Here is a 12098-nt window from a genome sequence, read left to right as displayed (position 1 = left end):
TGGAAGTGAAAAAGGGAAACAGAATTCTAGCTTTTTAACCTATAGTTTCTCATTTCTATTTTCCACCGCCCTGCGGATGTGGGGCTCAGAGGACTCTACATCAACAAGTGATACTGAGTCCCTTGAGAATGATGACAAGAGCAGTTTTGAAGTTAACAATTGTGGCTCCAGCACGTCACTGTGTTGCAAGCACCAAAAAAAAAAAAGTCCAGTTAACAGACTTTCCACTAATTTGCAGAGCCTGATCCTACTTTTATTAGGAAACTTACATGAGAATCAGAATATGAGGCACCCAAGTCAGCAGCCTCAGATTCTCCTTGGGAAGCAGCACGGTGCTAAGGCTCTTTGGGTTCACTGGACTCAAGGCAAAATGGGCACTGTGTTCTGCTCAGCTGACCCCACTCACTGGCTGCACTAACCTTGTCCTTAGCGGTATAAACTGACCTTTCAGTAGAACTAAAGGGAAGGTTTTGCCAGAAGTCCATATTTTCCAAAAAAAATGGAAGCACAGTTATGTCAGAAGCTATCTTTTGATACAAAATTTAAAAAACAGCAACAACAAAAACCACCTTACATAAGTAAAAAAAAAAAGCACACAATATGTCTTTGGAGAAGCAGATGATAAGTTTTTTCAGCTAATTCAACAATTTTTTCAGCAAACTAATAGAGCTGTTTCTTCCATTTCAATCCAAAAAGCTTATTAAGAAGCAGAGATGTGATGCAGGGTAGTTGCTCCACCTCAAGAATTAACTATGTGAATGCAAATATACGTGTGTAAGCGTACATAAACACCTTACCCAAGATGGCAGATGTACCTTGGATTCATATGTTGTATAATAGCCTTACTGGCTCTCAGTTTCTTTGCCATTACAGATGTTATGCAAAACCCAAATGTTTACCTGATTGCATGTTATTTCAGTTAAAGAGCTGATAGAAACATCCGCTGCAGAGCACAGATGGAGTTTATTCATAAGCCGTACAAGTGGATATTTTCCCTTGACCAGAACCCATATGCTGTCCAACTGCAAAAGCAGACATGGATATCAGTCTTGTAAATGGATGTGTAGCAAATCAATAATGCATGGACTCCTGAGGCTAATAAGAAATTACTATAAACAGAAATTAACTGGATTTATACTACAGCAAGAATTCTTAGAAGGCATCAATTTGCTTTCAAACTGGAGAGCAAGGTCTATTCTCCTTTCCAGGTCTATTCAGCAACACTGATTTTGACATCATGGAAGGAACATGGAGCAAGATCACATCCAAACTGCTCAAAATGAGAAAAGTTCACCCTGCAAGAAATAATTCAACCTCCTCTACTCTGTGACTGACACCAGCTACAAAGTACAAAATACGTTGGCTCCATCTGATTTGTTCCAAACAAAACTCTGACGCATAGTCAATGGCAGAGCCAGTGCTCCAGTGCGATGAAGCGGCCTGCCATTTCACTGGTCAGCCAGCTATTATTTCAAATGCATCTTTCTGAAGCATCTACCTGACATGTACATAGCATCCAGAGCGGGGAAGGCAAAGCCATGCTGATCAAGTGGAAACTTAGCAGCTAGTCTCCGTGCCAGAAGCAGAGCAGTACCCTCAGCCCTTGTCGAGCCCCATAGCAGTGGCACAGGGCAGAAGCTTGGCTGCTGCTTGCTGTGCCCCAAGAAGCATTGCTGGAGGCACCCAAAATTTGCCACCGGATCTCTGGCAGAACAGGCATGAACAGAAGCCTCAAGAGCAGTGCCTTCCTTGCAGCACAAGTAGGTGGAGGCAGGGGAATACCCAGGCTGGTACGAGGAACGTCACCCACCTACCCAGAGAAAGATGAGTCACCCCTTCCTCCGTCTGTAAACAAAGTTCTTGAAACCCTGGTCTAGTGGTAAATTGTGAGAAGCATTCTTGTTCTTTCAATCAAGTCACTTGCCATTGGGGCCAACATCCTGCATGCTATTTGCAAGGTGAAGAATCACCAGTGCTGAGCTGGTGAGCTCATCAGCAGGAAGGCTTCTTGAAGTGTGGTTTTACTGCAGAGCAACTGTGATGCAAAGTTACCTTTCCTCTGCAGGCTGTGCCTCTGTGGGGTGAGTAATAGTTTAACAGATGCCTTTGGTGACCAAGATAAGTTTGCAGGGCCAGGCCTGGGCACCAAACTGGGCGTGCTCTGTATCCTCAGTTGGGCAGTTTACCTCATTCAGCACAAGCCAGTGGGACACCCCGGAGATCTCTTGGGTGCACCAATGGCACAACGCCCTGCTTTGTCCCAGCAGGACACAAAACATAGCTACTTGGGCTACTTGCAGTCACACGTTGAACTATGAAAAGCCTGTGACCAATATCACTCCCTCCCCACCAGCGTCCCCACACCAGGAATGGGCTCACATGTGATGATCCTGGTGACACAGCAAAAGCTATATCTCATGCAAAGAACTTTTCATTTTCAACTGAATTATATTTAAAGCAGCTCTTTCTATTGCCTCCTATTGCTTTTTACCCTGCAATATTCAAACACCAAAGCAATCACAGTACTCCTGCAATTAAAATGCAATGGACCAAATATCTGCTTTACACACTACTAAGAAATCACAATAATACATCACCACAACCTCTTAACAAAATGGACAGTCAGCTCTTGAATGAGAGATGCAGTAGATTTGGAAAGAAGCTCTCCCACGTTCTTCACCCTACGTGTGCCACATTACAAAACCAGGTTACAACACACTATAAGGAAGCATCAGGTTTGCTCCCCTCCAGACCCTCATGTATGGGGAGTGGCCTGAATTAACAGATTGATTTCATAAATCATCTCATGCATAAAGTCAACTGGAAGAGGAGGGAAAATGCAAGTACCCCAATTTGCTCCTTTTCAACTCAAGTGTCCTTCTCGCTCTTCCCCACAAGAGGAGGCAGTGGGATTCTCCAGCTACCTTCTGCTGCTAAACGCCAATCTTATCTGCCATATTTTTCCTGAAGGCAGAAGAAATCCTGCAAAACAGAAGAAAGTGCATGTTGGAGACCTTGTTTTACTACATAGCTCAAATACCTGAAAATACTTGGAAAAACACCCTTGTTTTTGGTGTTGTTTTTTTTTTTTGTGTGTGTGTGTTGTTTTTGTTTTTTTTTTAACTTGCAGATAATCCCCCAAGTCTGAAGGAAAATTATTCAATGTGCTTAATTCTTCATCAAGTCCTTGAGGATTTTCCAAGCAAATCAAAAGGTGCACACTACGTGTTTTTAATGTAGTCCGGTAATCTCTGTCTTAACATACAAGCTGCCAGAAGTAAGCTGTAGCTTGAGAATGTCATCTTTTGTATTTAATTAAAACATTCCAATTAAAGCTTCTTCCCTTTAGAGTTTCTGAAAGAGCAGAGCTTGAAAGGAGGATGCGGGAACACCCTAAAAGCAGAGAGAAGAAGAAACAGTGTTCCAAATTGCTTTCAGATGAAGCCACTCTTCTAAGCCCCTCAGTTCAAGTTAACCGTGGATTAGTGCTGGGTTGGTGAAAGCAGCACTCTGGGAGAGCAGTATGTCTCCACTTATATTGGGGAACCAAAATGAGCTTATATACATGGTCAGATTTCCCTTAAGAAGTGAACTGCACAGATCCCCTATTTCCTGCCAGAGCAGGAGTGAGGGCTTTGGTCAAGGTTTGTCCACTGTGCAGTGCACACAGGGACCAGCCTCATGAATCATGGCATATGCTTTCCCAAGGGCTTCTCAGGAGATTTGCAAGTCTAATCCTAATCTTAGTTTGCTCCAGAATAGCCGCTGGCAGAGCTGCAGGCACACCATCCCATCTTGTGCCACCCTCACCCCCCCCCCGAGCAAAACATTCCTGTTCTTAGCCATCTCTTGTTACCCATATCCTCAAACTCCAGCCCAGCACTCATGCCCACCTCCACCATCTGGGATCAGGTCATGTCTCTTACCATGGGGAGCAAGAGCTGCATACATCTGCCATGACTATCTTTGCAAGAAGGCTCTTACTGGCAAGGCAAAATACTACCAACCTCTGTCTTGTATGCAGTCAGTCTTGCTGTTGGATCTACCAGTTAATGCATTGGTGGAAAGATAAAATGTCCTTCCTTTGGCATGGAGCACCTTCCTGATCTCCTAAATATGTGAGCATGGTGGTGATGGCTTGGCTGACAGTTGGACTAGATGATCTTAGTGGTCTTTTCCAATCTTAATGATTCTATGAAAAATGGTCCTGGTCAAAAAATGTCTTCAGAAGTATATAAACGCTTGTGTGATTCTAAACCTTGCTGCCACCCTCTGTTTGGCCAGAGCTACATAGCTCTTGAAAGATAATCCAATATTGTACAAAACTGAGAACAGAGAAGCGCTAGGAGCTCAGGAGCAGCAGCAAAAAATAAATAAATAAATAAATAAAATAAAATAAAATAAAATAGTTGCTGTAGAAAAACAGATCTCCTTGTAGAAGATGGTTTCATCACAGCTCACATTTTTATGTCCTCCTGCTTGGTGCCAGCATCACCTGCATGATCACCCTGCAGTCATCCTGGCACTTCTTAAAAGAGGAAAATAACCCAGAGCACTGACATGGCATTGAGCCCTCTTGGACATTCATACAATATGCAGCTTCTTGGCTGTTTTGGAATTCATGCCCTGGTCAAGTCTTAGCAGTGGCTACACCAGAACTGTGGGGAGGAAAGGTCAACACAGAGACCGGATGTCCCAATCTGCAGCCATAAACAGCTTCACATCACCACATTTGTAGGAGAGGAGACAATATTGGTACAAAGCACACAGAAAAAAAAATCACCTCAAGAATTTGGGCAGACCAAATTCTTCAAAAAAAACCATCGGTGTCATTTGTAGAATAACAGCTCAACTCTCCAGATTGTCACTGCCCATTTCTACTTTTCAGAAGCAACAGTCATGCAGAAAATTGTTACACTTGAAAAAAGAACCACAATAATCAGATTATCACAGATCCAATTGCAATCAATCTAAGTATTTCACACGATACACACAGAATTGTATTCACATGCCAAACAAGATACAGAGCTCTTGGGAGTTTGACGTCAGTTTTTCACTTCAATCAATATTTGCCTTTTAGGTCAATACATACTGATGTTTGCCATAACAGAAGCCAGAACCAACATGCTTATTCTTGCAATTATTTTGCTTAACCCTTTCGATCTCTGGAATAACGCTTGGAAAAAAATGGGGAGCTGAACATGAGCGTGCAGCCTGTCTGCATGGCCTTTCTCTCAGTTACATCCAGAAAAATACTACTGAAGTTCTGTTATCTGGAAGAATCGTGTTGTTCCTTGCCAGAGCTGGCACAGAGCAAGCAACAACACTGCCAGTAATATTAAATATCGCTAATAGCCCACCTGAATAGCCGGGAGACAAACATTCAGTTATTAAAAGCGACGGCACAGAATTGCCTAATTAAGCCTGGTAGCTTGCTGTTTACAATGGACTGGTGCCAGAAGAAGAACACAGTTTTACAGCTTTTATTGCTATTGTTTCAGTGTATTGAAAAAGTAGGCAGTTTCCAGGTAACCTCCAAAAAATGATTTTAATCAACGCAAGGTATTTGCACTCCCTAGCCATCACTTGGTTCAGTCACACCAATATAAGCAGGAGGGTGAGCATCCATGTGCTCATCTGCTTGGTTTATACAAGCAGCAAGTACACTGTTTGCTCATGCTCACTCTACTCCCCCTGCCAGCATTCCTCAGTGCGAGCACTTGCAAGGAAAACAGCATCTGTCCTACAAGGGTTTGTGCAATATGTGCCACGTAGGCAGGTGCAATGCCTGCATAGATGGACGGATAGACAGACAGCTTCCCCAGTGTCTCATCCATTCTGCAGGACTGAATTCTTTTCTGTGAACATCCCAGCTTCAAGTGAGCTCAGGATTACAGGAGGACGCAGAAATAAGATCTGGTGCTTGGGGTACAAAAAGTGCCAGCATATCCACAGGTGCCCTGCCAAAAACACGCATGCACACACAGTAAGCTTGTGGGCAGACTCTCTCCTTCTCTCACATGTATATGTACATATGTTTATATATGTGTATGTATATGCAGATATGTGTGCATATATTTTTTTTTTTCTTTCTGGGCCACAAGTCTCCCCTGCAAGCCTGGAATTGCCAAAAACCTGATCCAAGTAGTTAACAAGACCAACGATGGGATGCATTCCAGAAATAACAGGGAAATGAGAAAGAGGCATGCTGTATGTAAGGAGGGAAGGGAGAAAAAACCATGGAGAGAAAGGCAAGCACACAGGAGAGATTTCACTATCCACGGGTTAAACACAGGGTGACAAGAGATGCGGTGCTCTTGGAAGGGAGCAAACAGGAGTTTCTAACTTCCTTCTCACATCAGCTGCCCCTGGATCCTGGAACAGGATCCCAACTTCAGCACGGGCACTAGGCATCTCAGTGGATGCCATGCCCCGAGCAGAGCCTCACTGCCCACTCCAGGGCTTCTCTAGTGCCATGCCTGCTCTGCAGCACCAGCACTCACCCCACTCCAAACACAGCTCCTCAAGGCAGAGGTGCAAGGTCAGCGTGCTTCATCGCAGCCTAAAAATAAAGTTAAAAACCAAGCCAAGTGGGCTATTAGTGCATGTAAGTCAAACACAGTTTTCCCTGCTTTCCAGTAACTCACTGCCCTAATAGCAGAAGATTGGCAATTAATAGCATGGCTTCCGCCTTAAATCACATCAGGAGCTATGGTTTGAATACACTTTAAAGAAAGGAGGGCAATCGTTTAGAAGGCGTGAGAATTGTCAGGTTGTGCTATCCCTCCTGCCTCATACAATTGCATGAGGCCTGATGTTGTACAGAGGTTTTAATGAAGGCCTTACATCGCTCTAGGTCAGGACATTTGCATTTGTGAAGATTACATTGAAAACAGAAGAAGCGAAAGATCCTGAACAAACAGAGATGTTTTCATCTTTAAAAACAACATTCCCTCCGTGGGAACATGGCGTAAGACACTGGGAAACAATGGTTTCTATTTCCAGCTCTGCAGTCAGCTCGCAGGAGTCTGACCTTAAGCAAATCATTTTGCTCTGGAACCTCATTTATCTGCCTCGGGTGTCTGAGTCTCATTAGTACTCTTACTAATGAGCTTCGCATAATCATATGCAAAGCATGGCCTTTTAGTAGATTTTGGAAGACTGAGATTTGTAAAGCCCTTTGAAATTCAAGATGACAAAGATATGTAAAGATCTCCCTCTCGCTCTCCCTCTTGCACACACAAACAGGCAAACACCACCAGCTGATACAGACAGATTCTGCTTCAGAACCTCCAGGACCCAAGCACAGCCACGTAGCTCAAAGTCCAGTTTTGAAGTTTTATTACTTCTTTGAAACAACATTGCTATAACACTCAAAACGAACCCGAACAGCGGTAATTTACTGGAATGGTTGGTGTTGAGAGCGCAATAAAGCCTAAACAAAGCCGAACTTTGGACTGTGTGCTTTGTCAATTTACTGAACTTGATAGGTTAATTTATTTCTTTGGCCTGTTTTACACATCAACTGTATATTGCAGAGCTCCTTCTGTTGAGGTGCTGCTCGTAAACCTCCTTGCCCTGTAGTAGTGCTAATTGTACTGACACAGTCACCACACAAGTCACTCTCTTAATCCACTAATTGGCACAGGTAGAAAAAAAACAGTTTTCGTCCCTACTGTCCCAAAGCAAAAAATCACTCTGTTCCCAAAAGGACCAATTCTCAATTCTTTGCAGTGGCAGCTGTCGGTCTAATAAAAGATGTTACCTCCCCCTGCAAATGTCATCCAGCTGACGCTCTTTGAACAGCACACCTGTAACAAAGCACCAGGATAAGAAATCTGACTTATTCGTCTTCTCTGCTCCTCCTGGCAGCCTGTGTGCATCCACAAAGGGCTGGAAACCAACAGGAGTGCATTGACTACAGCTACTTATGCTGCTTCAGAAAGGCTGAACTTTTCCCCAAACTGTATGTAATTGCTTAATGGGAAGATGAAAACAAAACAAGACTGCCAAGTGCAGCATCCTTGCACAAAGCAATACTTCATTTCTCCCTCTATGTAGAGTGACCAAAAGATGTACCTAGCCAATTTTTGGTCTCCTTTGATCTAAGCCAAGGTTCCCTGTGAGAGCCTCCAGCAAAGTAGGCAAGTAAGTCTCCCCTGCACAAAACTCAGGGTTAAAACACTTCTCTGCATGCAGGGAGCTAATCTGGACCCCAGACACTAGGGCAGAGGACCTGCAATCTACTTTGCAGAACCAAGGGATGTGAAGCCATAGCACTGGTGCCACCACAGGTTCTGGAACACACAGCAAAGGCTACTTCATCCCCACCAAGTGTCCTCTGCGGAGTCAGTGCTGCATCTACGCAGCAGGCAGGAAGGGAGCCTGGGCATCAAAATTAAACAGAACCAATAGCTTTGACTGACAGACAGGGAATTCACAATTGAGGTTTTGCCAGGATGAGGAAGCAACAAAAAGATCGCCATTTTAGAAAAGATGAGATCAGATTCTTATCTCTGATCAGTTTTCTATAATTGTTTCTCCACTGAACCTAATTGCATTACTTTGCATTTATCCTTGGGTAGGGAAAAGGAAAGCGTATGTAAGGTTCAATTTAAGAGAAATTAGTTAAGGCAAGGAGGTCAGAAGGCTATAATTACAGCCTCATCTCACCATGCTCAATGCTAGCACATGCCATAATACCTCAGATGCACAAAGAAAGGTCTTCGCTGTCTTGCAAACAGCCCAAAGCCTCTCCACATCCCAGGGGAGCCACATGGCTCCCTCTGAATTTCACCACACCACAAGCAGATCTCCAACCGTACCCCAGACTCAGAGGGTTGCAGTGCTCTGTGAGGAGTCAGAGGTCTGCCAAGAGCAACAGATGGCCAAAGGCGTAGAGCCCAGTGGAGAGAGTGTGGCCAGCACTCAAGGCCTCAGCCTTTCCCACGGGGGCAGAGCCCTGCGCCCAGTTTTGAGCTACCTATCAGGCTAAGGGAATGGCTGGTGTAGTAAGAGATGTCAGTAGAAATGGTTTAAGGTATCTCTTCCCATCAGCCAGCTGCATCAGCAGTAACCTCCATGCTGCAAATTGGACATGGACTGACAGGGACAAGTAGTCCCCTTTCCCCTCTCACTCCTTCAGTGCAGGAAAGCATTCTTTTCCTCCCAGATAGGGATGAGCCGGAGGCATAGGGCAGCGCTGCTCACGGTTACAAAGCCATTCTCCTCATCTGCTTCCCAACCAGAGCTGATGCTAGGGTATTTCCTGCCCTTGCACAGGCAGTCAGCAGCCCAGCCGCTGCTGTCCTGACAAGAACACTTGTTCCCTGTCCTACGCACAAGTTGGCTCTCAACGTGTTTGCAAGTCTTCTGGGAGCACAGGGGTAAGCACTCTTCCAAAACTCTCAGGTTGGAGACACCAACAGTCATGAATTCCACCACACTTGGCCTCTTACATCAGTCACCATCCCATGCACCTCTAAAGCATGGTTTTTTAAAGTGAAGAAAACCAACATATGAGGTGAGCAGCGCAGGGAAAGGGCCTAGCATGGTAGAGCAAGCCAAGACACACCAGGCACAAGGCCACAGTACCAAGATGTATTTCCTCAAGTTTGCCTATCCAGCTCTTCAGCTGTTGTAGCACAGACAGTGTTAAGCACAACGGTATCAAGCTCAGGCCAGGCAGAGATATATATGTAATATGTTTTTTACATTCAGATCACCCGTTCCTGCAGTAGGGCAATCAGCTTCAGCACTGCTCCATCCTCAGCCCAACTAGCCACATGTGGAGCTGTGCAAAGGGGCACCTTACCGTGCTGCTTCAGAAGTGGCTCTTTCTGAGGAGGTTGTGTATCACACAATCAGCAAAACCAGGCGCTTCCAACTGTTCTGTAAGGCCTTCTTGCCTGGTCAACAGGAGAGGAGAGAAAGTAAAAGGCTGACTTGGACACCACTGGAGAGCAGATGGTTGTGTAGCAAGCTCTACAAAAGCAGACTGGTGATTCCTACCCTCCACCACACAGCCACAACCTTACCAAGGAACATAGCAGAGGAGGTTGGTAGCACCACACACTGGGTACAGAAATGGTTCTGCTGGTTTACCCCAAGGCACCTCTGCTTGGAAAGAAGCTCCCAGCTGCACTGACAGGCATAGAGGATTAAATTTATTTAGGAGAATATCCCAACACAGGCTTCCCTGTGGCTACGTTCCTATGTAATAACAAGGAACTGCACTGAGGGAGGTTCCCTGGGCTCACTGCAGTCCACAAGATCCCTGCTGACCCAATTGAAGGCCTGCAGTGGCAGCTGTAGAGCGCCACATGAAGAGAAGCTTTGGAAAATTGTGCATCCTGCTACAAGTTATTGCAGTGCTTCTACACCTTATGTCAGGCAATGGATGCATCTCAAAGGGACTTGGACACAACCTGGTGACCCAGGATGTTAGCAGTCAGGAGAGAATAAGAACAAAGACAGACAGAAAAAGGGGCAGACAAATAAAGGGAATACATTCTTTATGAAAAGAAAAGGCGGGGGGAGGGGGGTAGGAAAAAGTATAACGTTCTGTGGGAGACAGTATCCCCACAGGAAGAGGTAGAGGCTTGTTTTAAGTGGGTTTATTGTTTTGTAACATTACAAGTTGCTTTTTTTTAAGGAATGATGTTTCACCTGTAAAACCAGAGTTCATTTTATCTCCACCCACACCTCATTAATCAACCTCAAAGCACATTTTTACAATAAAGAGATACAGTATTAGTTAAACTAATGACTTACATTGGCAGAACCATTCCCTCGATCTTGCTGATGGCTTGGATCAAGCAGACGAGTCCTGAGAACCAACAACGCAGGCCAGGTACAAACCAAATCCTTGAAAGGGATTGGCACTGAGGGGACACCCTGGTCTCAGTCTCCGCTGACAGCACTGATGAGGAGCACAACACAGACCATAAAGACATGACATAGCAAAGAATGTGCTTTTGTGTGTTTCTTTACAAGGAGAGTGGTTAGGCCCTGGAACGGGCTGCCCAGGGAGGTTGTGGATGCCCTGTCCTTGGACGTGTTCAAGGCCAGGTTGGACGGGGTCCTGGGCAACCTGATCTAAATGTGTATGTTTGGTGGCCCTGCCAGGCAGGGGGGTTGGAACTACATGATCCTTGAGGTCCCTTCCAACCCGGGTGATTCTGTGTGAACTGGAAATGTTCACTGGCCAACATTAGGGAAAGAAATTATAGTGTCAGTGCAACTGCTGGACTCCACATTGAGAGGTGAGATGCAAAGCATGCCTGAGTAGATACTGCTGTATGTATCAGTAAAGCCCTGCATGAAGGGTGGCAGGAGGTAAGCTGCAGGCTATGGCTGGCCCCCAGCATGGCTGAGTTGCAGGGATGAGGGCTGCACAGGCCCTGGGGTCTGTGCACTGAGCACAGAAGCAGTTACTCAACCTACTCAACCTTTCAGCAATGAGTTATGACCAGAGGAACTTGAAGAGGAAAGTAAGGCAGTAGGATGGATTAATGCTAGGTAAATCAGCAAGGTTTGGCTGTTTCTTCTCATAAAGAGTGGTGAGGCAGTGGCACAGGCTGCCCAGGAAGGTGGTGGAGTCACTATCCCTGGTGGTACTAAAGAGTCATGTGGATGAGGCACTGAGGGATGCAGTCAATGAGCATGGCAGAGATGGGCTGATAGTTAGACTAGATGGTCTTCGTGGTCTTTTCCAACCTTAATGATTCTATGATCCTAGCTTTGACCACACTTCCCTTCTTCACAGCCAACACTTTGATAGGAGCAGGGACAAAAGGAAGTGCATTGGCGGTGCCAGAAAGTAGGATTTGCACAAAAGGGAAAATGGACAAAGGAGATGACAACAACTCCAAAGGTGAGGCTGGGAAAGGATATGAGGCAGGGAGCAGCGACACAGAGCATAAAAGAGGGGGTGGTGCAACAAGGCAAAGCCTTAGATAGCAACAAATGTAGATAAGCAGGGTGGACAAGAGGAGAAATGGGTCTAATGAGAACCCAAGTGGAACCAGCAATGGACAGAGGTAAATAGCTCAAAGGCAACATGAGAGGCAGGACCGGCCCGCATGAGCAAGGGCACG

General features: G+C 45.3%; 1 protein-coding gene across 2 annotated transcripts in view; it reads right to left on the bottom strand.

Moving 5' to 3' along the window:
• Positions 1-11129, bottom strand: part of ZPLD1 (zona pellucida like domain containing 1) — a 161656-nt gene extending 150527 nt beyond the window's left edge. For both annotated transcript variants that reach the window (XM_048966078.1, XM_048966107.1), the window contains exons 1-3: positions 10774-11129; positions 9815-9908; positions 2848-2982 (exon numbers count right to left, since the gene is read on the bottom strand). The gene's annotated coding sequence lies outside the window, so the exon portion shown is untranslated. The remainder of the gene's footprint in view (positions 1-2847; positions 2983-9814; positions 9909-10773) is intronic.
• Positions 11130-12098: the final 969 nt, after the last annotated feature.

This window comes from Lagopus muta, chromosome 1 (genome assembly GCF_023343835.1).
Source record: "Lagopus muta isolate bLagMut1 chromosome 1, bLagMut1 primary, whole genome shotgun sequence".
NCBI lineage: Eukaryota > Metazoa > Chordata > Aves > Galliformes > Phasianidae > Lagopus > Lagopus muta.
The sequence above is the reverse complement of the archived record's forward strand: the minus strand, read 5'-3'. Positions and strand labels throughout refer to the sequence as shown.